Source organism: Pyrus communis, chromosome 13 (genome assembly GCF_041283825.1).
Source record: "Pyrus communis isolate YQ-2024b chromosome 13, ASM4128382v1, whole genome shotgun sequence".
Taxonomy (NCBI): Eukaryota; Viridiplantae; Streptophyta; class Magnoliopsida; order Rosales; family Rosaceae; genus Pyrus; species Pyrus communis.
The window spans coordinates 8405046-8432673 of record NC_142577.1 but is presented as its reverse complement, the minus strand read 5'-3'; the positions used below and the strand labels follow the sequence as shown (position 1 = coordinate 8432673).

The following is a 27628-nucleotide window of genomic DNA, read 5'->3' as shown; positions in this document are numbered from 1 at the left end:
TTCACCCTAATCACTCACATACACAACCTTCCATCATTCCTACCCATGCCGTGCACTCCCATCCACATTTCCAGCTTTCCTCCTTCCATTCCACATGCATTTCCAACCTAGCAACACCCCTTTAATCATTCAACCTAGCTGTCATGTTCCCTCTTTTAATCATTCATCTACCTATAAATAAGCATCCATTGCAGCCACAAAAGGGGGATTCTCATTCACTCTTCCATATTCAGAAATTCACCAAAAAGAACCCTTGGTGCCGTGCCTTGAGGCATCATTCCCTACTAATCCAAACACCATAAAAAACATCCCCCTTTAGCCGTGCCCATTTCCACCATTCCAGAAATTCATACACACTTCACACCATCACACAACCATTCCTTAGACCTTGTGCAGCAACAAAGAGGAAGAGAAGAGGGCCTAAACGTTCATACAATTCAAGTTTGAGTTGTTGGAATGTTTAGGTGTTTCTTTTCCTTTGATTTCAATGTTTAATTTCAATTCTCTTTGTTTTGTACGTATGAGGAACTAAACCCCCCCTTGGCTAGGGGGGGATTCGAAATATATGTTTATGCTTGCAATATGATTTGATTACTTCTAATTACGTTTCATAAGTTGTGAATTCAATTTGTTTAACTGTTTGATTGATAACTTATTTATGTATGTTTATTGAGAGTGCACGCTTAATTTTCATGCATGAATATGACGCTAGAATATAAGTGAGTTTCACCTAATAGTTATGAACTTATATTCACAAGTAGTGGAGGTTGCTTATAAACAATCGCGTTAAATGAATTCTTGGCAAGAGTATCATGCATTCATAGTTACAATTGCCTCGTCAACACTTATAATTTTCATAGAGCACAATGATCTCTCATTGTATCTCTTCTATGCATTCATGTTAAGAACCATTGGAGAATGATTTGAATTGTCGCATGCATCATCCAATTCAATAACATAAGGAAAATTTGAGAGTTAATTAGTGCATCACGGTTAACTTGGGGTGTTGAGCATCATGGTTTATTGAAAAGCAATTGGAAATCGTTTTATATGCAAGTGTAACATGTGTGGAGATGAACCCCTTAGCTAGCCATCCCATCCATTCTATTCCATCAAATTCGTTTTACAATCTGTTTTGTTTCCAAGTTTCTGTTTTAATTTCAATTTCATCCAAAACCAATCCCCCTTTACTTTATTGTCCAAATTAGTTAGAAAGTGTCTTAGTTTGTGTTTATAAGTGTTTTGATTCAATTTGTTGCACAAATTCGTCCAAATTCACCAAGGTGCTCAAAACTGCCCAGAAAGTGTTTTTAAGGCAGTTTTGAGTGTTTTGGGTGATGTTTGAGTCTTTTGGTTTGTTTTAGTGTTTTAAGCGTTTAGTTTCGCATTCTTTGAGTCTAGTTTAGTGTTGTAAACTTTATTTTACATTTTTGAGTCAGTTTCCAAGTGATTTGCAATCCCTCCTAATCCCCGGTTAAGAACGATCCCTGTTGATTGACATGTTTAATTCCTTCCTGATGCTAGAATATGTTTTAGTATAATGGCACAAGCAAGGGTGTCGAATCCACAGGGACTAATTGGACCTATGTAATTACTTGTTTTGCAAGAACTCTATGAAATGAATCAAACTAATCAAAATAGGCAGATTTGTTGTTGTAACTTGAAAGCATAAGAAAATGAAGTAAACACAAATAAATGAATCAACAACTAATAAAATGGGATAGTACCAATGGAAATGAAGCTAGGGATTCGGTTTCACCATTGCTCAACTAAGTCCATGTTTGTTAAGTTAGTTTATACTCATTCATCTACCTATTTCTTGAGTTTGTTTCACTTGGATATGATCAACCATATGATGTGTGGATTTGATCAAATGTCTCTAATCATGAACCTAATTGTGATGTGCAACTTTGGTTCCTAATCAGAAGTATGTAGTGCACAAGAAACTTTCATAAAACCAAAGGGAACACTCGGCAGGATGTTTGCCAAACATTCCCTTCATTCATTCACAAATCCACCAAGATTAGGCATGATGTATGCTTTAATCTTGGCTAAATAACCTGTGGTTAATTCAAATGGTGATCAAGCATACAAATCAACTCACAAATTCACAATTATATCAGAGAATGAAACAAGAATTAGATGGACAAACTGAGCGTTCTAACTTTATTACATGGCAAACTTTGCAAGGCTACATCGAATCCCTAGGGAGGGCTTAGTTACACTTCATGTTTACAAAAGATTTGACATAAAAATATAAAACATGAATGAACATAGAATTAATAAGAAGAAACCCTTGAAGCAAAACTGATGTTGAATTCCTTGAAGAGTGCCTTCGGTGTTGGTTCTCCAAGTGTGGTGTAAATGAAGGTAGAATGGTTTCTGCACTTGGGAGAACAAATGGACAGAGATGGAGTGAAATGGAGTGGTTTTGCGTGTGTAAAGGAATGAATGAAGAACCCCTTGATGTGTGAAGTGTGCCTAGTTTTATAGGAAAGAATGTGGCTGCCAACATTCAGATTGGATCTCAATCTGCACAAGTGAGATGGAAGAGCATAAAATGAGCTGGAATGGATGGGTTTCTGAGGTAGTGGACGCACGGCACTAGGGAAGTATGCATGCATTTGGCTATTTTAGTTGAATCATGCATGTGTATTGGCTGCAAAGCTGAAATGACACCCTGGAAAGGGTATCAAAGTGCACGGCATAGACAAGGAGGAGCTGGAATCGCATGGAATGATGGGATGAATGGATTTCTGGAATGATGGGTGCAAGGAATGGACATGATCTGCATGTATGTGGATTATTTAATCAAAGATACATGTGCAATGTCTGCAACAAGGGAGTGGACATCTGCAAAGGTGAATTGGACCACCTGAAATTGTTTGTACAAATCTGGAAAGGGGAAGAAAGCACACGGCATGGACAAAGGGGAAATGTGCAAGCATGTGGATTTCTGCAAAGATGAAATGGAGAAAGGTAATGGAATGCACGGCCATGATTGTGTTTGTTGGTGAGAATATGGTTGAATGAATTAAGTAATGGAATTGCATGTTCTTGGTGCAAAAGGGAGCTGGACAAGTAGTGGAATGCACGGCACAAGGTGTGAGGAATCTGATTTGGTGCTCGAAGTGCATAAAATGATGGGATGACATGGGAACGCACGGCCAAGGTTGTGAACATGCATGTGAATGCATGTTTTGGTGTTGGAACCACATAGCTGACTTCAATGTTTTTGCCTTGTTTAGAATCACCCAATATGGCCGAATTGCATCTCTTAACACTTCACATCTTTTCTGGAATGTTTTTACTTCATTTGCCTTCCCATTGATCCAAATTCACACTTGGCTGCACACTAACACCAAATAATGTAAAATGCAACTAGTTTAATCCAAAACAATCACAAAGACGCCAAATAAGGAAGATATAAATGCATGCAAAATGTGACTTATCAATCCCTGCTTACATACTTACTACAATTGATAAAAAGAGGGTTTAATTTGTGTGCTTAACTATTTTCGCATCAATCAATCTTTTGTTCTTGATGTTTAATTTCAATTTTGTTTCTCTTTCTGTGAACATGAGAAGCTAAATCCCTAGTTAGCTAGGGGGTGATTCGAAACCATGTTTATGCTTGCAATATGAATTGATTACCTTTGGTTGGAATTTCATGAATTGTGGATTCAATTTGTTTAACTGCTTGATTGATAACTTATTTGTGTATGTTTATTGAGAGTGCACGCTTAATTTTCATGCATGAATATGACGCTAGAATATAAGTGAATTTCACCTAATAGTTATGAACTTATATTCACAAGTAGTGGAGGTTGCTTATAAACAATCGCGTTAAATGAATTCTTGGCACTAGTTTCATGCTCATCATAGTAACGAATGCCTCGTCAACACTTATAGTTTTCATGATGCTTAATGATCTTTGATTGTATCTTTATTGTGCTTTTCACATAAAGGACTTTTGGAGAATGTTTTGAATTGCGTATGCGCTGTCCCATCCAATTTATTAACTTAAGGAGAACTTGAAGGTTAATTTAAGCGGACCTAATTAACCCGGGGTGTTGAGTTTCATAATTTATCGAAAGACCAATTGAAAATCATTTTATATGCAAGTGTGACATGTGTGGAGAAGAAACTTCTAGCTATCATTCATCCATATTTTCATCAAATTCATATTTAAAATCTGTTTGAATTACATTTTGTGCATTTTATTTAATTTCGTCAAAAACTCAATCCCCCTTTACTTTAGTGTCCAATTTAGTTAGAAAGTGTCTTAGTTTGTGTTTCTAAGTATTTTGATTCAATTTATTACCCAAATTCGTCCAAAGTAGTCAAAGTGCTCAAAACTGCCCAGATTGTGTTTTTAAGGCAGTTTTGAGTGTTTTGGTGCTGTTTTGAGTCTTTTGATTTGTTTTAGTGTTTTAAGTGTTTAGTTTTGCATTCTTTGAGTCTAGTTTAGTGTTTTAACCTTTGTTTTACGTTTTTAAGTCAGTTTCCAAGTGATTTAGTAATCCCTCCTAATCCCCGGTTTAGAACGATCCCTACTTATACATATACTACAATTGTCACAAGAGGGTTTTAATTTGTGTGTTAAGTAATTTTCGCATCAATGCTCATTCCCCATTGGAGCCCACGGCATGGAGGTGGATGTCCTCCACAACCTGCCCTTCCACACTTTCATAATATGGCTCAATGAATGGGAGGGGATAGTGATCCTCCCTCATGGTGGTGTTTTGGTTCCGGAAGTCCATGTAAATGCTCCCACCACCTTTAAATCGGTTGGTCACCTGCACCACAGAAGGTAACAACTTATTATTTGAAATGGGAATTGAAATTGGGCTTGGCGACTTACAAACATATTGTAGCGAAGGCTCAAAATCGGCAGCCCTATCAACAATGTCACCATGGCTACTTTCGGCCATATTGGGTGGTTGTAGGGCAATCACTCCAAGTTCTTCTCCAATGGTGGTGCTTGATACATCCTTCGTGATAAGTGTGGATCCTTTCGGCCCTATGTCCTTATGCACATCTATGACAAAACAAGAATGACTATCGTTAGGATTCTTAATAGAGTCATAAACATTGAATTTAATTATATCACCACCAAACTCCATTGTTAGTGCTCCCTTGGCCACATCAATCTTTGTTTGGGCTGTTTTCATGAACGGACGGCCTAGCAAGAGTGGCAATGATGGAGCATGGCTCGAATCCTCCATTTCTAAGACATAAAAATCTGCAGGAAAGATGAGATGATTGACCTGCACTAAAACATCCTCAAGGACTCCCTTGGGATAAACATTAGAACGATCGGCCAATTGAATTATAATGCCATCTTGTTTTAACTCACCAAGGTTCATAGATGCATAAATGGAATATGGCATGGCATTAATAGAAGCACCTAAATCTAACATGCATTGTTCAAATCTAGTGTTTCCAATTATGCATGGGATAGTAAAGCTCCCTGGATCCTTACATTTTGGAGATAACTTTCGTTGCAAAACCGCGGATACATTTTCACTTACTTTCACAACTTCTTTGTTTGAAATTCTTTTCCTAGTTGTGCATAACTCTTTTAAAAACTTTGCATACCTGGGCACTTGCTTAATGGCATCAAGTAAAGGAATGTTTACTTGGACCTTCCTAAACGTCTCAAGAATGTCTTTCTCCTGCTCCTCCTTCTTTGTTTGCAAAAATCTCTGAGGAAAAGGAACATTGGGTGGAACGGGGTTAGAATTAATCAATTTTGAACCCAACTTACCTTTGGTGGCCGAATGGGATGAGTTGGATGCATTAGGGTGCCTAGGTAGTTGCGGCAAGGGTGTTTGTACCCTTGCCGTGGGCTTGCGTGCATCCTCCTCTTTATGTTGCAGCTTCCCTTCGTCATTAGGACCTGTTTTGGATGGTTTAGGACCTGCCCCAACTTCTTTTCCACTTCTCAAGATGATTGCATTGGCCGTTTCGAACCCTCCCTTTGGGTTTGGAATGGTTGAGCTGGGGAGCTTGCCTTGGTCTCGGAATTGCCCTACAAACTCTGCAATCTGCCCAATTTGTTTCTCCAATTGATCCACCCTTTTTTCTTGATTTTGCATTGCTTTGGCTTGATTCTCTTGCCCCTGAGACAAATTAGTTAGTAACTTAAGAAGTGTATCATTGTCTAGGGATGTACCTGATGCATTTGGGGTAGATTGTTGTGGAGCATGTGTGGGTGTGTATGGCTTAGTGAAGAAACCCGAGGGTTGTTGTCTGAAGCCTCCTTGTTGTGGTGGTTGTTGGGGCTCCCTCCACTTAAAGTTTGGGTGGTCTCTCCAACCTGGATTATACGTGTTAGAATATGGGTCGTTCCTTGGTTGGTTTTGGCCTTGAAATCCAATTGCATTTGCGCTTTCCCATCCACCATTTTCAATGAGTTGTGGGCACTTCTCAGAAGCATGTCCTTGGATAGAACACACTCCGCACACAATTGGTCCTTGCATCCTCATTCCTTTCGGCCATCTGAGACACAATGGAAGTAAGATTAGCTAATTGTGAATGAATGTCGGGTGTGGAACTTACCCCATGAACTTGCTGCCGTGGGGGTCCTCTTTGGCCTACTCCTTCGTATTGTTGAGCGTTCAACGCTCGGTTAGCGATCAAGACCTTGGCAGCCATGGGTGTCTTTTCCACCAATGCTCCACCCGCCGAGGCATCGAGCATTTGACGTTCAATTGGTAGGAGCCCCTCGTAGAAGTATTGCAGAAGTAACTCCTCCTTCATCTGATGATGTGGACAAGAAGCAACAAGGGATTTAAAACGTTCATAATACGTAGGAAAAGACTCACCTTCATCTTGCTGAATTCAACTTATCCTTTTACGCAAAAGGATGATTCGAGAAGTTGGGAAAAACTTCTCCAGAAATGCCCTTTTCATGCTCTCCCATGATGTGACGGTTCCGGGAGCTAATTCGTACAACCAATCTTTGGCTTTGTCCATTAAAGAGAATGGAAAAGCCTTCATCTTCAAAATACTTCCATCGACGTTGACGAGAGTCATGCTTGAACACACCACGTCAAATTCCTTCAGATGCTTGTTCGGATCCTCCATGGCCAACCCATGGTATTTTGGAATGTGGTGGAGCAAGCTTGACTTCAACTCGAACTCCTCGGTCTTCCCTTCAGCAGGTGGGGGATATTGGATACACAAAGGTGCGGCATTATCCAATCCCGAAGCAGAAAGCTCCTTGAGTGTCCGGGTGTCCACGGCCATGCCTTGTGGTTCTTCAAAAATCCTTGCCGTGGCCTCCTCTTCCTCTTCTAGGACTTGTTCTTCAAGGTCAGGTTCCGGGCTTGGTGGATTTGATTCGTGTTGCTTCCTCTTCCGTCTCAAAGTCCTCTCAAAATTGCTGTCAAAGTCCAAGATATGCTCACGAATCGGTTGAGAACTCCGAGTCATACACTAGTACCTAAAACAAGAAAAACAACACAAGGTCAGAATCTTTAACAAAATAACTAAATAAACAGAAAGTAAACAATCCAAGGGATTAGCAAAGTTGCTAATCCCTGGCAACGGCACCAAAAATTTGATGCGAGTTATATAAGCACACAAATTAAAACCCTCTTTTGACAATTGTAGTATATGAATAAGTAGGGATCGTTCTAAACCGGGGATTAGGATGGATTGCTAAATCACTTGGAAACTGACTCAAAAACGTAAAACAAAGGTTAAAACACTAAACTAGACTCAAAGAATGCAAAACTAAACAATAAAAACACTAAAACAACCCAAAAGACTCAAAACAGCACCAAAACACTCAAAACTGCCTTAAAAACACTTTCTGGGCAGTTTTGAGCACTTTCACTAATTTGGACGAATTTGGGTAATAACTTGAATCAAAACACTTAGAAACACAAACTAAGACACTTTCTAACTAAATTGGACACTAAAGTAAAGGGGAATTTAGTTTTTGACGAAATTAAATAAAATGCACATATTGTAATTAAAACAGATTGTAAAGATGAATTTGATGAAAATATGGATGGAATGCTAGCTAGAAGGTTCTTCTCCACACATGTCACACTTGCATACAATTTGATTTTCAGTTGGTCTTTCGATGAATTATGAAACTCAACACCCCGGGTTAATAAGGTCCGCTTAAATTAACCTTCAAGTTCTCCTTAAGTAAATGAATTGGATGGGACAGCGCATACACAATTCAAAACATTCTCCAAAAGTCCTTTACGTGAAAAGCACAATAAAGATACAATCAAAGATCATTAAGCAACATGAAAACTATAAGTGTTGACGAGGCATTCGTTACTATGATGAGCATGAAACTAGTGCCAAGAATTCATTTAACGCGATTGTTTATAAGCAACCTCCACTACTTGTGAATATAAGGTTGTAACTATTAGGTGAAACTCACTTATATTCTAGCGTCATATTCATGCATGAAAACTAAGCGTGCACTCTCAATAAACATACCCAAATAAGTTATCAATCAAGCAGTTAAATGAATTGAATCCACAACTCATGAAATTCCAACCAAAGGCAATCAATTTATATTGCAAGCATAAACATGGTTTCGAATCACCCCCTAGCTAACTAGGGATTTAGCCTCTCATGTTCACAGAAAGAGAAATAAAATTGAATTTAAACATAAAGAACCAAAGATTGATTACACCTAGAACGCCCAACGAATCCACTTGAATTTCTGCGCGTTTAAGATCCTCTTTCTTCTTCTCCTTGCTGCGGCAGAGAGGGTTTGGGGTGTTTTTTATGATTTTCTGGGTTATAGATGGGTTTAGGGTGGTAAAGGGTTGCGGCAAGGTTGGATAATGGCTGGAATGGAGGGGGAAAGCTGCGGCAGAGAAGACTAAGGTGAATGATGGCTGCGGCTTAGGGGGAATTAGGTTTATGGTGGCTGAATGATGATAGAAAGGATGAATGAAGAGGCTCTAGGGTGAAATAATAGGTGCGGCTTAGGGGGAATTAGGGTTATTCAAGAATGATCACAGAAAAGGGATGGATTTGCGGCTGCTACGGATCATGGATCAATGGGAGGCTACGGATTCAAGGGAGAGTATGGAAGGGTGGCTGCAAGATGAAAAGAATGAATAATAGAGAGTATAGGGTGCGGCTAGGGTTTAAAATATGTATGGTTTCAGAAATTAAAACCCTAGCTTATTTTTATTAACTAAAATAAATTCAAAGGCTTCTAGAATTAGGAAATAAAATCAGAAATTAAGGAGGGATTGGCTGCAAGGTGCGGCTAGGGTTAGGAGCATGTGTTTTAAGTGCAAACCTAGGACAAAATTGCACCCCCCTTGCACGGCAAGGGAAGGGAAGAAGGGTTAGGGCACGGCAAGGGGGTTTAAGGGGGCTAGGGCCTTTGTTTTGTGTCCTAAAGTGCCTATGAGGCCTTCAAAGTGGCTAGAAAATACGGACGTTTAAGATTAGGAAAGGTTACCAAAACGGGAAACCTAGGGTTAACTTTCCTACTTCAAGTAGGAAACCTTGTTTGAGTAGGAATCCTCGTTTGAGTAGGAATTCATCGTTTCTTCAAGTCTTCAACTCATTCATTCCTCTTTTGCTCCAAAAGACTCCAATTTGCATCTTCTTGCACACTTTGGCCTTATAATCTGAAAATACACAAAAGTGACTTTAAACACTAAAATAACTAAGGAAACACAACATAAATGCACGAGAACAAGCTACTTAAGTCGCATGAATATGCTCCTATCATGGGCCCTAAGTTAGGAATGAGCATACCATCGTCCGGCTGCAAGACGTTAAAGCAAGCGCTTCGTGGGAGGCAACCCATGCAATCACCAAGGAGAGGATGGCATTTACACTCCATAACCAGATTTGCGTCCCTAACCTCTTCTCTTTGTTATTTACATTCTGCCATGTTTAGTGTGTTTAGTTGCTGATTGTGTGTTTACTTGTGTTTGGTGTGATTTTAGGCTTGAAACATTGAGGACAATGTTTGATTTAAGTATGGGGGGGGGGGGGGGGTAACTAATGTTGTTGATGCAAATTCGTGGGATTTTATCACCCATAACTTCCAATGTTGTTCCTTGCTGTTTTTAAGTGTTTTTAAGCTATTTTAGAGTGTTTTAGTGTGTGTTGACTTAAAAATCCGAAAATCCCATAAAAATTTGAAAAATTGTTTTGAAAAACCCAAAAAGAGTTGTTTTTGTGTGTTTGTTTGTGTCGTAGGTTACCTTCCAACACAATGATGAGGATTTGGTTTTTAATTGCATGATGGTGATGCGAGAATTATACGCACACAAATTAAACCCTCTTGTTGTCAAATTGTAGTAAGGATGCAAGTAGGGATCGTTCAGGACCGGGGATTAGGAGGGATTGTTAATCACTTGGATTTCACTCAAAAACGTAAAAACACAATATAAAACACTATACTAGACTCAAAGAATGCGAAACTAAATGCTTAAAACACTAAAACAAACCAAAAGACTCAAACATCACCCAAAACACTCAAAACTGCCTTAAAAACACTTTCTGGGCAGTTTTGAGCACTTTGGTGAATTTGGACGAATTTGTGCAACAAATTGAATCAAAACACTTATAAACACAAACTAAGACTCAAAAACATAAAAACAAGGTTAAAAACGTTCACAAAGACTCAAAGGACTCAAAACAAGTTCAAAAGACTCAAAACTGCCTAAAAACACTAACTAGGCAGTTTCTGACCTTAAACCTAATTTTGGCCGAATTTAAGATTATGGCTTGATTCAAAACATTTTAAAACATAAACTAAACTGATTCTAAGCACTAAAGAACAAGAAAGTAAAGGGGGGTTTTGATTTGACGATAATTGAAATAACAAAACAAATTAATAAACTAGGCAGAATTGTAAAACGAATTTGATGAAATGGAATGAATGGATGCTATTGCTAGCTAAGGGGTTCATCTCCATACATGTTACACTTGCATAATAAAAAGATTTCCAATTGCATTTCAATAAATTATGAAACTCATCACCCCGGGTTAATTAGGTCCGCTTAAATTAACCTTCAAATCTTCCTAACGTTATTGAATTGGATGATTGCATACGACAACCCAAAACATTCCCCACAAGTCCCCTACATGATTGCATAATAGAGATACAAGCAAGAATCATTACGCTCTATGAAAATTATAAGTGTTGACGAGGCATTCGTTACTATGATTGCATGAAATTTTGAATCAGCCACCATAACCTAATTAATCCCACCAATTCATTGAGCCACTTTATTTTATTCCCTCAAATCCCTCCATAATCCGTACCATATCCCATTGATTCCATATTTTATTCATCACTTTTCCCATTCCTTCCAATCAATCCGTCCACACCATTCCATAATCATACACCCTAATTCCTCCATATTCTAATCCTAAGCCGCATCTCCCATTCATTCATTCCATACACATTCAGCCACATTTACAACCTAATTCTCTAAAAGCCGCAGCCCATTATCCCATTATTCCTTCCCATAAACCGTGCATTTGATGCACCCTAATTCCCACCAGCCGCACCTTTTCCCTTCCACCACAAACACCTTAAACAAACATCCATTCACACCTCCACTCCTCCTATAAATACCCTTGCATTCCATTCACCAAGGCATCTCATATTTTTCATACACAACACAAACACAAAAACAGCAACCTTGTTGTTGCCGTGAGTTCCCCTTCTACATTTCCTCCATTTCCTCCATTTCCACTCCATTCCACACTTCCATCCCCCCAACCAACCTATCCTTAAACCTTGTGCTACAACAACGAGGAAGAGAAGAGTGCCTAAACGTTCATACAATTCAAGTTTTGAGTTGTTGGAATGTTTAGGTGTTTCTTTGATTTCAAAGTTTCATTTTAATTCTCTTTGTTTTGTACGTATGAGAAATGGAAGAAAAGAGTGCTTAAACGTTCATACAATTCAAGTTTTGAGTTGTTGGAATGTTTAGGTGTTTCTTTGATTTCAAAGTTATGAGGAACTAAACCCCCTTTAGCTAGGGGGTGATTCGAAACTATGTTTATATTTGCAATATGAATTGATTAACTTTCGTTGGAATTTCATAAGTTTTGGATTCAATTTGTTTAACCGTTTGATTGATAACTTATTTATGAATGTTTATTAAGAATGCGCGCTTAATTTTCATGCATAAATATGACGCTAGAATATAAGTGAATTTCACCTAATCGTTGTGAACTTATATTCACAAGTAGTGGAGGTTGCTTATAAACAATCGCGTTAAATGAATTCTTGGCACGAGTTTCATGCTCATCATAGTAACGAATGCCTCGTCAACACTTATAGTTTTCATAATGCTTAATGATCTTTGATTGTATCTTTATTGTGCTGTTCACGTAAAGGACTTTTGGAGAATGTTGTGAATTGCGTTGCGCAAACCCATCCAATTCATTAACTTAAAGAAAACTTGACGGTTAATTTAAGCGGACCTAATTAACCCGGAGTGTTGAGTTTCATAATTTATCGAAAGACCAACTGAGAATCAATCTTGTATGCAAGTATAACATGTGTGAAGAAGAACCCCTTAGCTAGCCTTCATTCCATTCATTCCATCACAAATTCATATTTACATTCCGCTTAGTTTATTAACTTGTTTTGTTATTTCAATTTTCGTCAAATCAAAACTTTCCCCCCCCCCTTTACTTTCTTGTTCTTTAGTGCTTAGAATCTGTTTAGTTTATGTTTTAAAGTATTTTGAATCAAGCCATAATCTTAAATTCGTCCAAAATTAGTTTTGAGTCTTTTGGTTTGTCTTAATGTTTTAAATTTTAGTTTTGCATTCTTTGAGTCTAGTTTAGTGTTTTATATTGTTTTTACGTTTTTAAGTCAATTTAGAAGGTTTTAGCAAGCCCTCCTAATCCCCGGTCTAGAACGATCCCTCACTTATCCATTCTACTACAATTGTCAAACGAGGGTTTAATTTGAGTGTCAAGTAAATCTCGCATCAAATTTTGGCGCCGTTGCCGGGGATTAGCAACTTTGCTAATCCTTTGTCTTTATTTTTAATTTTTTTAATTTTTTTGTTTTTCGTGCATTCTTATTTCAGATTCTTAGTTTGTTTGTTTTCTTGTTTTTCAGGTACTGTGTATGACTCGTAGCTCTCGGCCTATTATAGAGAACATCTCCGACTTTGACGGTGATTTTGAACGCACTTTGAGGAGAACGAGGAGTCAACAAGAGCCACCACAACCTCCACCACAACCTGGGCTTGAAGAGGACGAAGTAGGTATAGAAGAAAAGCCCACGGATCAGATTTTTGAAGAAGAACAAGCCATGGCAGCAGATAATAGAACCATCAAGGAGCTTTCGGCCTCGGGTTTGGATAATGCATTGCCTCTTTGTATCCAATACCCCATGGCTGCAGAGGGGATGACTGAGGTGTTTGAACTCAAATCCAGTTTGTTACACCATATTCCGAAGTTCCATGGCTTGTCTATGGAAGACCCCAACAAACACTTGAAGGAGTTCGAGGTGGTTTGTTCGAGCATGACCCCCGTCACTGTGGATGGGAGTATATTGAAGATGAAGGCCTTTCCATTTTCACTTATGGACAAGGCCAAAGATTGGCTCTACGAACTAGCCCCGGGAACTGTGACTTCGTGGGAGAGTATGAAGCGTGCTTTCTTGGAGAAATTTTTCCCTACTTCGAGAGTGATTCTCCTACGGAAGAAAATTAGTGGTATTCAACAGAATCATGGTGAGACATTCCCGGCTTATTATGAGCGCTTCAAGGGCCTTGTAGCTTCATGTCCTCAACATCAAATGAAGGAGGAACTTCTCCTTCAATATTTCTATGAGGGCCTCCTTCCTATCGAACGTCAAATGCTTGATGCCTCAGCGGGAGGAGCATTGGTGGACAAAACACCAAGGGATGCCAAGATTCTCATAGCCAACCGAGCGCTCAACGCTCAACAATATGAAGGAGTGGGCCAAAGGGAAGCCCCACGGCAACAAAGTGTAAATGAGGTGAGTGCTATTTCTGAAATTCAATCACAACTTGCTAATCTTACTTCTCTTGTTTCTCAGGTTGTGATTGGTCCAAAAGCACAAGAACACCAAGTTTGTGGCGTGTGCTCAATTCAAGGGCATCCATCCGACAAGTGCCCTCAACTAATCGAGAATGGTGGGTGGGAATCTGCCAATGCAATTGGTTTCCAAGGACAAAATCAAAACAACCCATACTCGAACACTTACAATGCCGGATGGAGGGACCATCCAAACTTCAAATGGAGGGAGCCACAACAAGCTGCCCAACAAGGAGGATTTAGGCCAAACCCCCCTGGTTTTTATTCCAAGCCGTATGCACCCCAACAATCCCAACAACCTTCGGCATCATCTCATTCAGGTACGTCCTTGGAAAGTAATCAAGCTATGCAATTACTAACCTCTATTTCGCAGGGGTTGCAAAATCAAAACAACCGGATAGAAAATAACGAGAAGGAGATGATGGATATGAAGAAACAAATAGGGCAGATTTCTGAGTTCCTTGGACAGATTAGAGAGCAAGGAAAGCTTCCTAGCTCAACCACAGTCAATCCAAAGGGAGGATTCGAATCCGCCAAGGCCATCACCCTAAGGGGTGGAAAAGAAGTTGGGACCGAGCCAAACAATCCCAAATCTGCCCAGAAAGTAGATGAAGAGACGACACAACCTGAGGAAGTGTCTAGCTCACCCACGGAAAGAGTGAAAAACCCAATGCCGCAGGCCCCCAATCACCCTAACTCGGCCAAATCAGGTAATTTAAGTTCAAATTCATGTACTTCACGTCCTAATCTGCCCAATGTACCTTTTCCTCGCAGGTTCATGCAAGAAAAAAAGGAAGAAAGCGAGAAAGACATTCTTGAAACGTTCCGGAAGGTGCAAGTGAACATACCGCTTCTCGATGCAATCAAACAGGTTCCAAAGTATGCTAAATTCCTCAAGGACCTATGCAATACAAAGAGAAGAAGGGCAAACAAAGAGGTAGTGAAGGTAAGCGAGAATGTGTCCGCTGTTTTGCAACGTAAACTGCCTACCAAGTGCAAAGACCCCGGTAGTTTCACGATTCCTTGTGTGATTGGACATAATCGTTTTGAACATGCCATGCTTGATTTAGGTGCATCCATAAATGTCATGCCTTATTCTATTTATGCATCTATGAATTTGGGTGAATTAAAACAAGATGGTGTAATTATACAACTGGCCGATCGTTCTAACGTGTATCCAAAAGGAGTTTTGGAAGATGTGCTTGTGCAGGTGAACCATTTAATTTTTCCGGCTGATTTCTACGTCCTAGACATGGAGGATTCAGCCCATTCTACATCTTTGCCGATTCTCCTTGGTAGGCCATTCATGAAGACGGCCCGAACGAAGATTGATGTATACAAAGGCACCTTGACAATGGAATTCGATGGGGAAGTGATTGATTTTAATATTTCTGAAACTATGAGATATCTCGATGATGACCATTCTTGTTTTTCCATTGATGTTATCGATTCTTTGGCGCAGGTATACCTTGAAGAATTGAACGAGGACGCCCTGGAAACAACCATCACTAAGGCCATAGAGTGCAAAAATGACGGATTTGGGCTAATGCAAGGTCACGGCAAGGAGGAGGAATTCTTTGCCATGGGTTCTAGTGAAGAAATAATTGAGGTTGTGGCAGCCCTTGAGTCATTGCCACAACAATATGGTAAGGTTCCACTCTCACTTTCAAATTCAGTTTCCACTAAAATGCTACCTTCTGTTGTTCAGGCACCATCACTTGAACTTAAGCCGTTGCCGGACCATTTGAAGTATGTGTTTTTGGGAGAAGGCGAAACATTGCCCGTCATCATTTCATCAAGTCTCACGGCAATGGAGGAGGAGAAGCTTGTGAGGGTGCTGCGAGAACACAAAACGGCCATAGGGTGGACTTTGGCCGACATTAAAGGAATAAGCCCTACCACATGCATGCACCGTATACTTCTTGAGGAGGGGACTAAGCCATCCCGAGAGGCTCAACGCCGTCTCAACCCTCCAATGATGGAAGTGGTGAAGAAGGAAATAACCAAGCTTTTGGATTGCGGAGTGATCTACCCTATCTCCGATAGCCGTTGGGTCTCTCCAGTTCAAGTCGTTCCCAAGAAGTCCGGAGTAACTGTTATCAAGAATGATGAGAATGAGCTCGTGCCTACACGCATTCAGACTGGATGGCGAGTATGTATCGATTACCGGAAGCTAAATGCCATGACTAGGAAAGATCACTTTCCTTTGCCATTTATCGACCAGATGCTCGAAAGGTTAGCCGGTCATGCTTTTTACTGTTTTCTTGATGGATACTCTGGATATAACCAAATTGTGATAGCCCCGGATGATCAAGAGAAGACCACATTCACATGTCCCTTTGGAACATTCGCTTATCGTCGCATGCCATTTGGCTTATGCAACGCACCGGCCACTTTCCAAAGGTGTATGGTAAGTATATTTTCCGATTTTGTTGAAAAGATCATTGAGGTTTTCATGGATGATTTCAGTGTGTTTGGGAATTCATTTGATAAATGCTTGGATAATCTGACCTTAATTTTGAAACGATGTGTTGAAACTAACCTTGTCTTGAATTGGGAGAAATGTCACTTTATGGTGAAACAGGGTATAGTTTTAGGACATATTGTTTCAGAAAAAGGAATTGAAGTAGATAAATCGAAAATAGACCTTGTACGTCACTTACCCTCTCCTACTTCGGTTAGAGAGGTACGTTCATTTCTTGGCCATGCAGGGTTCTATAGGCGTTTTATCAAGGACTTCTCCAAGATGTCCAACCCTCTTTGCCGATTGCTTCAAAAAGATGTGCCATTCAAGTTTGATGAAGAGTGTAATTCGGCATTTAACCAACTCAAGGAGAAGCTAGTCTCGGCCCCCATTATTGTACCTCCAGATTGGAGCCTTCCGTTCGAGCTCATGTGCGATGCATCCGACTATGCATTAGGAGCTGTTCTAGGACAAAGAAGAGACAAGCGACCGCATGTCATATATTATGCCTCTCGGACTCTCAATGATGCCCAATTGAACTACTCCACGACTGAAAAAGAACTTCTAGCTGTGGTTTTTGCTTTAGATAAATTCCGTTCATATTTAATTGGTACTAAAGTAATCGTTTATTCTGATCATGCAGCTTTGAGGTACTTGCTCACGAAAAAGGAAGCAAAGCCGAGGCTTATCCGTTGGATTCTTCTTCTTCAAGAATTTGATATTGAAATCAGGGATAAGAAAGGAAGCGAGAATGTAGTGGCTGACCATTTAAGCCGAATGATCCACGAGGAGCATGAACATGCCGTACCTATCCCTGAAACTTTTCCCGATGAGCAGCTGCTATCCATTGAGGTAAGTGAACCATGGTATGCAGATTTAGTGAATTACTTGGTGGCTAAACAATTTCCAAATGAGCTCAATAGGCACCAACGTGACAAACTTAGGCATGATGCACGGTTTTATGTATGGGATGATCCGTACTTATGGAAATTTTGTCCCGATCAGATTATACGTCGTTGTGTGCATGATTCTGAATGTCATTCAATTTTGAGTTTTTGTCATACATATGCATGTGGAGGGCACTTTGGCACACAACGCACGGCCCTCAAAGTGTTACAATGTGGATTTTATTGGCCTAGTATTTTTAAGGATGCTAGAACGTTTTGCCTAACATGTGATAAATGCCAAAGAATGGGTGGTATTAGTGCAAGAGACCAAATGCCGCAGGTTTCTATCCTAAATGTTGAAATTTTTGATGTTTGGGGTATTGACTTTATGGGTCCCTTTCCATCATCTTATGGTTTCACTTATATCTTGCTAGCCGTTGATTATGTTTCTAAATGGGTGGAAGCAAAAGCCACCCGTACTAACGATTCTAAGGTGGTTGCAGATTTCGTGAAAACTAACATTTTTGCTAGGTTTGGAATGCCGAGAGTAATCATAAGTGATGGACGGTCTCATTTTTGCAACCGGACCATTGAGGCATTATTGAGGAAATACAGTGTCAACCATAGGGTTTCTACACCTTACCATCCTCAAACAAATGGCCAAGCCGAGGTTTCCAACCGAGAGATCAAGCAAATCCTAGAAAAGACCGTTGGGCCAACAAGAAAGGATTGGAGTTTACGGTTAGATGATGCACTTTGGGCGTATCGTACGGCATACAAAACCCCCATTGGGATGTCCCCTTTTCGACTTGTCTATGGCAAGGCGTGCCATCTTCCCGTGGAGTTGGAGCATAAAGCTCTTTGGGCCGTCAAGAAGTTCAACATGCACTTAGATGAAGCGGGAAGCTATAGGAAATTCCAATTGAATGAGCTTGATGAAATACGGCACGAGGCGTACGAGAATGCAAGCATTTACAAGCAAAAGACCAAAGCTTTCCATGACAACATGATCCGTGGGAAATCCTTCTCCATTGGGCAGAAAGTGCTATTGTTCAATTCCCGTTTACGTTTGTTTCCCGGTAAGTTACGTTCCAAGTGGATTGGACCGTTTGTTATTACTAATGTTTTTGTTCATGGTGCAGTCCAAATCCAGAGCCTGAAAACGGGACATGAATTTAAGGTGAACGGGCATCGTTTGAAGGCCTATTATGAGAACTTTGTGGAGCACACCGTGGATGACACTACCTTGGGTGCTGTGGGCTCCAATTTGGAGTGATTGGGTTCTTCGTCCGGCTGCAAGACGTAAAAGAAAGCGCTACTTGGGAGGCAACCCAATACAGTGAATAAAGCTTGTTTATTGATTTCCGAGTGATTATAAAAAAAAAAAAAAAAAAAAAAAAAAAAAAAAACATGGCAGAAAGATGGAGCCTTCACAAAGGTTGTGTACTTGAGGCCCCACTACGTGGCAACACTCTTGGAACAGGAGGCATCGGAGCAAGAGGCATCGGAGCGGAAGGCATCAGAGCGGGAGGCACCGAAGATAGATCATTCAAGGCCCCAAACCTTGGTGGAACGCTGGATGACCCAGGAAAGAGGTGCCTCTGGAAGAAAGCTGCAAACCGTTGACGGTCATCAAGCTCTTCAAGCTTCCTCTTCATGCCTGTCGAATAATTGTTGGCAAGCACGTGCAAACTTCGGTTCTCGTACTTAAGCTGTTTGATCTCCTGCTTAAGACTCTCCACCTCCGCCATGATGGATTCAACCTGACGGGAGCGAGCAAGAAGGCGTTGGCCCATGTTGGACACAGAGCCAGCGCACTGAACGCTAAGAGCCAAGGACTCTTGAACGGCCAACTCATCGGACCGTCCAGAAAGCAGCTGACTATCTTTGGGAGTGAGGAGGTTCCGAGCCACTATCGTAGCCGTTGTGGGATCCGTCATCACAGAGTCCTCATCTGTAAGAGGGCCATGGGAAGATAAGAAAGACGGGCACCATACCTTACCCTGACGAGGCGCGACCGAGTCACTGCTTAGACTCAAATCTAAGCAAATGTTCGATGGGGTGGATGAGCTAGCCATTGTTCAAGAAGTTAAAAGAAAAGGGTTGGATGGAGGAAAATCTCGACGGGCCGAAGATGATTTTTGGGAAGTCTTCAAAGTGTGCAGATAGAGGTGATCGATCACCTCTATTAAAGGAGATGCGTTCACCGATTCAGAAATGAAGAGACACCACTCTTCAAAACCGGATTTCCCGGCGTAAAGATCACCAGCTCTTCAGACGCAATCCAGGCTTTTCAGAAAGCGTGTGCAAATTTGTCCAAAGCTCCCAGCTTTTCAGAAGACGCGTGGAAAGCGAGAAATCAGCTGCACACTTTAGCCGACAAACGTGGGTGACAAAGCCGAAAGCTCCCGGCTTTCCAGAAAGCGAGTGCAACTTTGTCAAAAGCTCCCGGCTTTTCAGAAGACGCGTGCCACTTTATCAAAAGCTCCCGGCTTTTCAGAAGACGCGTGGAAGACATTGCCGCATCCGCACTGCCATTTGCCATTCCTATATACATCAACATTCATGGCAAGGCATACAGCAGAAGCGCATAACTTTCCTTCTCGGCCGAAAATGTAAGCTGCAACCAACCCTCTCAAACATGCTCAGATTTCTCCTTCTCTTGAGAACACACTTTCAAACATGGATGTATCCCCCAAAGAAGATACCAAATGCCTGCAGTACGAATGAGGAAGAGAAAACGGTGGATCGAAACATGTGGATTCATTCGCTGCCTCTTCGAAAGCAAAGGTATCTCATATCATCAAGGGCGAAAGCAAAGGTATCTCATATCATGCTCTTTCCCTGTCTTTTCCTTTGTCCTTGATATTACTTGCATGGCAAAGTGAAAGAAGCAATCAGCCGGCACTTGGAGTCTATCTGGACTCTATTCCCTGGTTGCTTACCTAGCTTTGCTGAGCTATCCTCTAACCCTCTTCAATACGAATTGGAGAGATTGAACAAAGAAACAGATAAAAGGAGGAAGCTCAGACCTTCGGGGGAGACCAAAGGAAGCCTGCTACCCAGTTCAAGAGTAGCACAAAGGAAAATCAACGATGGGAGTAGCGCAGTTCAAGAGTAAGCCTGTGGAATCACAAAGATCCAAGCCTCAATACAATCACCAAGGAGAAGATGGAATTTACACTCCATAACCAGATTTGCATCCCTAAACTCCTCTTTGTTAGATACATTCTACCATGTTTAGTATGTTTAATTGCTGTTTTTATGTTTGCTTGTGTTTAGTGTGGTTTTAAGCTTAAAACATTGAGGACAATGTTTGATTTAAGTGTGGGGGGGGGTAACATTCTGTTTTGAGATATTTTTGCATGAAATTCGTAGGGTTTTACCACCTAACATGTCTAAACTTGTTTCCCACTGTTTTTAAGTGTTTTTAAGCTATTTTAGAGTGTTTTAGTGTGTGTTGACTTAAAAATCCGAAAATACCATAAAAATTTGAAAAATTGTTTTGAAAAACCCAAAAAGAGTTGTTTTTGTGTGTTTGTTTGTGTCGTAGGTCACCTTCCAACACAATGATGAGGATTTGGTTTTTAATTGCATGATGGTTAAAGAAAGTTACAAACATAGATGGACGTTTGATATACTCTTTGGTTTATGCTTGGTTGTAGTTATAGTTTACGAATTCACATGTAATCACAAATGATAAAAAATTAGTTTTTGTAACATGCTTGAAGGAAGGAACTTAAACAAACGCTACATCCCTGTGAGACTTGAGCTTAAACGTTATTTGGAGAGTTAAAATCTGTGTATTAATGTTTTCTAAAGTCGTTGCATGATCTCATTATTCTTTGCTTGGTTACTACTTAGAAGGCGTTTCATCACTTAGTTCCACATGCTAGAACTCATGCCCATTTCATTCAAAGCATGTTATTGATTTGCATAACACATATTCAAGATGAAGTTGTGTAGTGACCACCATCAAAGCCAAACAGCCATGTGCCCTTCACTCATTTTGTGTTTAAGTTTAACCCCATTGAGCCGTGTTAGCCCATGTTCTTTGTTAACCCACATTATCTTCACCTAGCCTAGAATAGGACCATCCTTACCCTTGTTCTTGAAGCATAGTAAGCAATGAATTCCTTTTGATTAATGTGTTGCAGAAAATAAGTGTGGGGGAAAGAGTATTTATGTGAGTTTATGTGCCATAGGCATGGTTAAAAAAAAAAAAAAAATAAAAAAAAAAAAAAAAAAGAAAGAAAGAAAAAGAAAAGAAAAAAATGGAAAAGAGTTGAAAAAAAAAAAAAAAAAAAAAAAAAAAGTTGAAAAGTATTGGTTGTTGAAGTAAGGGCCCAAAACAATGAATTAGGCCCTAAGAGTTGTTTGAATCTCCCCTATTTGTTTAAAAGTTGATTTCTGCATTCTAAGGGAATTCTAAGTCTTAATTTCATTACTTTACTTACTATTGCTTAAAGAACTTTTGTTTATCCCTACCTTTCCTTGTGAGCCATTACCCCAAGCCCCGTTACAACCCTTGACTTCTATCTTGAGTGTTGTGCATTTCAATTGTGGAGTTTGAATTTGGTATGAGCATATGGTGTCACTGGTTCTCGCATCTAAGTAGTAGCATTCCATTCATGAGATCATATCCAAACACGTTTAATTACCCCAGAAATTGCGTTCTTTGTTATAACATATGTGAGTACTAGTCTTTCATGTTTACATCAATCTTCTCACATATAACTAGTGTAGGGTGTGTAGTCAGAAAATCTGAGTGAAAATTGAGTGCATAACTAGAGAGGAATTGAGGGAATTCTCTAAGGCATGTTACTACTTTCAAAATGTGTTTTAATTGATTAAATGCGAACTAGTGAATGGTGACTATGAGTAAGTATGTGCTTGAGGGGAAAGAAGACTAAAAGCTATGTGTGTAATGATTTTAGACATGTCATGTTTCATTGGAAATCCCTGAGGCAAACGTTGGAAGGTTTAGGTTATGTTTTGTTTGTTTTGTTGCGTTTTGTTTACTTTAGTTGTTTTGTTTTGCTCGAGGACTAGCAAAAGTTAAGTGTGGGGGAATTTGATAGGAGCATATTCATGCGACTTAATTAGCTTGTTCTCGTGCATTTACGTTGTGTTTACTTAGTTGTTTTAGTGTTTAAGGCCACTTTTGTGTATTTTCAGATTATAAGGCCAAAGTGTGCAAGAAGATGCAAATTGGAGTCTTTTGGAGCGAAAGAGGAATGAATGAGTTGAAGACTTGAAGAAACGACGAATTCCTACGCCAACGATGAATTCTTACCAAAACGAAGAATCCTACTCAAACAAGGCTTCCTATTTTAGGAAAGTTGACCCTAAGTTTTCCGTTTTGGTAACCTTTCCTAATTCTAAACGTCCATATTTTCTAGCCACTTTATAGGCCTCGTATGCACTTTAGGACACAAAATCATGGCCCTAGCCCAATCATCTAACCTAAGCCGCAAGCCATCCCATTTTACTCCCTCACAACCCGTGCATTCCAAAAAAACCCTAGGCCATTGACTCCATTCATTCCCATTATTAAAACCCTAACCCGTGCACTACCATTTCACCCTAATAAACATAAAAAAATCATTCAAGCCGTCACTACCATCCCATTTTCTCTCATTCATATTTTTTTATTTAGCCCATGATCCCATTCATGCCATTTTGAATCAGCCACCATAACCTAATTAATCCCACCAATTCATTGAGCCACTTTATTTTATTCCCTCAAATCCCTCCATAATCCGTACCATATCCCATTGATTCCATATTTTATTCATCACTTTTCCCATTCCTTCCAATCAATCCGTCCACACCATTCCATAATCATACACCCTAATTCCTCCATATTCTAATCCTAAGCCGCATCTCCCATTCATTCATTCCATACACATTCAGCCACATTTACAACCTAATTCTCTAAAAGCCGCAGCCCATTATCCCATTATTCCTTCCCATAAACCGTGCATTTGATGCACCCTAATTCCCACCAGCCGCACCTTTTCCCTTCCACCACAAACACCTTAAACAAACATCCATTCACACCTCCACTCCTCCTATAAATACCCTTGCATTCCATTCACCAAGGCATCTCATATTTTTCATACACAACACAAACACAAAAACAGCAACCTTGTTGTTGCCGTGAGTTCCCCTTCTACATTTCCTCCATTTCCTCCATTTCCACTCCATTCCACACTTCCATCCCCCCAACCAACCTATCCTTAAACCTTGTGCTACAACAACGAGGAAGAGAAGAGTGCCTAAACGTTCATACAATTCAAGTTTTGAGTTGTTGGAATGTTTAGGTGTTTCTTTGATTTCAAAGTTTCATTTTAATTCTCTTTGTTTTGTACGTATGAGAAATGGAAGAAAAGAGTGCTTAAACGTTCATACAATTCAAGTTTTGAGTTGTTGGAATGTTTAGGTGTTTCTTTGATTTCAAAGTTATGAGGAACTAAACCCCCTTTAGCTAGGGGTGATTCGAAACTATGTTTATATTTGCAATATGAATTGATTAACTTTCGTTGGAATTTCATAAGTTTTGGATTCAATTTGTTTAACCGTTTGATTGATAACTTATTTATGAATGTTTATTAAGAATGCGCGCTTAATTTTCATGCATAAATATGACGCTAGAATATAAGTGAATTTCACCTAATCGTTGTGAACTTATATTCACAAGTAGTGGAGGTTGCTTATAAACAATCGCGTTAAATGAATTCTTGGCACGAGTTTCATGCTCATCATAGTAACGAATGCCTCGTCAACACTTATAGTTTTCATAATGCTTAATGATCTTTGATTGTATCTTTATTGTGCTGTTCACGTAAAGGACTTTTGGAGAATGTTGTGAATTGCGTTGCGCAAACCCATCCAATTCATTAACTTAAGGAAAACTTGACGGTTAATTTAAGCGGACCTAATTAATCCGGAGTGTTGAGTTTCATAATTTATCGAAAGACCAACTGAGAATCAATCTTGTATTCAAGTATAACATGTGTGAAGAAGAACCCCTTAGCTAGCCTTCATTCCATTCATTCCATCACAAATTCATATTTACATTCCGCTTAGTTTATTAACTTGTTTTGTTATTTCAATTTTCGTCAAATCAAAACTTTTTCCCCCCCCCTTTACTTTCTTGTTCTTTAGTGCTTAGAATCTGTTTAGTTTATGTTTTAAAGTATTTTGAATCAAGCCATAATCTTAAATTCGTCCAAAATTAGTTTTGAGTCTTTTGGTTTGTCTTAATGTTTTAAATTTTAGTTTTGCATTCTTTGAGTCTAGTTTAGTGTTTTATATTGTTTTTACGTTTTTAAGTCAATTTAGAAGGTTTTAGCAAGCCCTCCTAATCCCCGGTCTAGAACGATCCCTCACTTATCCATTCTACTACAATTGTCAAACGAGGGTTTAATTTGAGTGTCAAGTAAATCTCGCATCAATTAACTAAAATGCACAGATTGTATTTAAAAACAGATTGTAAAGATGAATGTGATGGAATTGAATGGATGGGATGACTAGCTAAGGGGTTCATCTCCACACATGTTACACTTGCATAATAAAAAGATTTCCAATTGCATTTCAATAAACCATGAATTCTCTACACCCCAAGTTAACCGTGATGCACTAATTAACCTTCAAATCTTCCTAACGTTATTGAATTGGATGATTGCATACGACAACCCAAAACATTCCCCACAAGTCCCCTACATGATTGCATAATAGAGATACAAGCAAGAATCATTACGCTCTATGAAAATTATAAGTGTTGACGAGGCAATTGTTACTATGATTGCATGAAACTTATGCCAAGAATTCGTTTAACGCGATTGTTTATAAGCAACCTCCACTACTTGTGAATATAAGTTCGTAACTATTAGGTGAAACTCACTTATATTCTAGCGTCATATTCATGCATGAAAATTAAGCGTGTACTCTCAATAAACATACATAAATAAGTTATCAATCAAACAGTTAAACAAATTGAATCCACAACTTATGAAACGCAATTAGAAGTAATCAAATCAAAATGCAAGCATAAACATATATTTCGAATCCCCCCCTAGCCAAGGGGGGTTTAGTTCCTCATACGTACAAAACAAAGAGAATTGAAATTAAACATTGTAATTGAGGAAAAGAAACACCTAAACATTCCAACAACTCAAACTTGAATTGTATGAACGTTTAGGCACTCTTCTCCTCCTCTTCGTTGTAGCACAAGGTCTAAGGATAGTTTGATGGTGTGGATGTGTGGTTGAATGAATGAATTTCTGAAATGGAAGAGTGAATTGTGTATGAATGGGAATGAATCATTTGTGGCTGCAATGGATGCTTATTTATAGGTGAAAAGGAGGGAATATGACAGCTAGGAACTTGGTGGAAATCTGGAATGGTGATGGGAGATGCATGTGGCTGATTTGTGAAGGGAATGCATGTGGATTAAAGTGGAATGACAGCTAGGTTATGATGATGAATGCATGTGCAAAGTTGGTTGAATGATTATGGGTGCATGTGGCTGATTTATATGAAGGGAATGCATGTGGAATGAATGTGTGAATGATGGCAGATTGTGTATGTGAATGATTAGGGTGAATGTGCATGTGCTTTGACAGCTAGGTTGAATAAATTAAAGGGAGTGCATGTGGCTTGGCTGGAATGATTGGAATGCAATCTGAAATGGGATGTGTTGGTGTGAATTTCTAGTACAAAGGGCCTCCTTTGGTCTTCAATTTCGTCCATCTACTTGGCTTCAAGTATATGCAATCCATTTAACGCCCCAAAGTACTCCAAAATGCACCCTTTTGCATACTTTGCCCTTAGAACCCGAAAACACACAAAAGAAGCATAAAGGACTAAAATAGCTAAAGAAACATAACGTAAATGCACGAGAACAAGCCATTTAAGTCGCATGAATATGCTCCTATCAAATTCCCCCACACTTGGCTTTTGCTAGTCCTCGAGCAAAACAAAGCAAAAGAAACCAAAAACAAAACAAAACGAACAAAACACAACCTACACCTTCCAACAATCGTCTCAGGGATTTCCAATGCACATGACAAGTTAAAACTCATTATTCCCACAGATTTTAGCCATCTTTACACTTAAGTACATTCTTACTCATAGTCACCACATACTAGTTCACAATGAAGCATTTAAAACCATGTTTTGAATGTAGTAACATGCCTTAGAGAATTTGCTCAATTCCTCACTAGAATGCACTCTATTTTCACACAGATTTTCTGACTTCACACCCTACACTAGGTATATGTGAGAAGATTGATGTAAATATGAAGACTAACACTCACATATGTTATATCAAAGAAAGCATTTTCTGGATTTACGACAATAATATGAATATGATCTCATGAATGGAATGCTACTACTTAGAACGAGAACCAGTGATTCCATAAGCTCATACCAAGTTCAAACTCCACAAATTGAAACACATAACACTCAAGATAGAAGCATAAGGGTTGTAATGGGGCTTGGGGTGTTTGGCTAACAAAGAAGTGATATGGAAAACAAAGGTTCTTAAAGAAATAGTGAGCAAAGCAATTGAATCAAGTTAGAATTCACTTTTGAATGAAAACTCAACTTTTGAACAAAAAGGGAGAACAAGCTCTTTTTCTTTCTTTCTTTCTTCTCTTGTTTCTGTTTTTCTTTTTCATATGTTTTTCACAATTTTTTTTTTTTTCTTTTCTTTTGAATCTCAAAACATACATATAAACGTAAGAACAAACTTTTACTCCCCCACACTCATTTTCTTGCATAATGTAACTCAAAAGGAATTCATTTAAGTCATGCTCACTATACTTTAAGAACAAGGGTATAGGAAAGTCCTACTCTAGGCTAGGTAAGGGGTGATATGGTTAGCAAAGAAAATAGGCTAAACGAGGCTCAACGGGGTTAAAACTAATATATACGAAATATGGGAAGTAAGGCTATTTGGCTATGGTGGCACTACACAACTTCATCTTGATATATGTTATGCAAATCATTGTCATGCTTTGAATGAAACGGATATAAGTTCTAGCATTTAGTTCTATCATGATACAATTGCATTCTAAGTAGCAACCAAGCAAGGAATAATGAGATCATGCAACAACTTTAGAAAACAAAGAATCACAGAAAATAACTCTCCAAAGAACATTTAGGCTCAAGTCTCACAAGGTTGTAGCGTTTGTTTGAGTTCCTTCCTTCAAGCATGTTACAA

General features: G+C 39.3%; 1 long non-coding RNA gene across 1 annotated transcript in view; it reads left to right on the top strand.

Annotated features, from left to right (window-relative positions):
- LOC148691705 (uncharacterized) overlaps positions 1-21641 on the top strand; it is a 79205-nt gene extending 57564 nt beyond the window's left edge. Inside the window, exons 4-5 of the long non-coding RNA XR_015954645.1 lie at positions 9741-10236; positions 20951-21641. This is a non-coding gene — a long non-coding RNA (uncharacterized LOC148691705). The remainder of the gene's footprint in view (positions 1-9740; positions 10237-20950) is intronic.
- Positions 21642-27628: the final 5987 nt, after the last annotated feature.